This window comes from Nestor notabilis, unplaced genomic scaffold (genome assembly GCF_000696875.1).
Source record: "Nestor notabilis isolate BGI_N333 unplaced genomic scaffold, ASM69687v1 scaffold3042, whole genome shotgun sequence".
NCBI classification, from domain to species: Eukaryota; Metazoa; Chordata; class Aves; order Psittaciformes; family Psittacidae; genus Nestor; species Nestor notabilis.
The window spans coordinates 157990-159128 of NW_009918607.1; the positions used below are offsets into that span (position 1 = coordinate 157990).

The window sequence follows — 1139 nt, forward strand, 5'->3', positions numbered from 1 at the left end:
CTTAAAGCTCATCCAGCTCCAACCCCCTGCCACGGGCAGGGACACCTTCCACTAGAGCAGGTTGCTCCAAGTCCCTGTGTCCAGCCTGGCCTTGAACACTGCCAGGGATGGGGCAGCCACAGCTTCTCTGGGCACCCTGTGCCAGCGCCTCAGCACCCTCACAGGGAAGAATTTCTTCCTGATACGTTATCTAAATCTACCATTTTTCAGTTTAAAGCTGTTGCTCTGAATGCTCTGTGGGGAATAGCCTCAGCTACGCTTCACCTCCAAAGAAACTCAAAGTACAGCCTGAAACTAGGATACTTTTATTGTCTTTGTCATTCACAGATGGGCTATCCAAGCCCCAGGCAGCAGAGCAAAGAATACTCTGGGAAAAAACCCAAAGTCCTGACTTCTCAGCCCAAGACTGATGCCGGGGGATAAGTGGAATTACCTTCTGTTTCAACAAGGCAATGGCAGAGAAATCACCCACTTGAGACAGATATTCAAGGCTCAGTTCAAGTGCCTAAACATGGGCACTCCAGGACCTCTTGCTCTTGCTGCTGAAAGCTCTGGGTCTCCAATAAGTCACATCTGCCAGCACTGGACACCCAGCTTCTTTACTTTTGATGTTTCCTACAAAAGTCTACAGCCGTCTTTTATTGCCGTGTATTACGACCAGCTTCCACCCCCCAAATCCCCCGAACAGCAGCAGATTTGTTGGAGAAGGAGAGCAAAAGGCTGAGAGCACAAACAGCTCTTTTCCCAGTTCTGGCAAGGTGAGCACAGCTGGGTTGTATCAAGGCTACTCTCTGGGATATTTTTAGCAAAGACCAGAACACGAGAGGCCAGATCCTCAGCAGTGCTATGCTGACTTACACCCACTAGAGACAGCGTAAGTATAGCCTCTGGTACTTAAACCAGAGAGCTAAAATAGGCTCCAAAGAACAAACTGAAATTGCTCTCTCTGATCTCTCATACGCTGCTGATTGCTCAACATCTTTACTGACAAACTAAGAGCGTAACAGGATCATTCAAGTTCACTAATTTCCCAAACCGGGCTAAAAACAGCTGCTGGGATTGTGCAAGAACTCCTGGAGAAATTTCCATTGGCAAAGCCACCCGCAGCCTGGGCCCAGAGAGTAAATCACAGGGGAGCA

At 48.8% G+C, this 1139-nt stretch overlaps 1 protein-coding gene across 1 annotated transcript in view; it reads right to left on the minus strand.

Moving 5' to 3' along the window:
* Positions 1-1139, minus strand: part of ETS1 (v-ets avian erythroblastosis virus E26 oncogene homolog 1) — a 19092-nt gene that overhangs the window by 10987 nt on the left and 6966 nt on the right. The window lies entirely within an intron of this gene.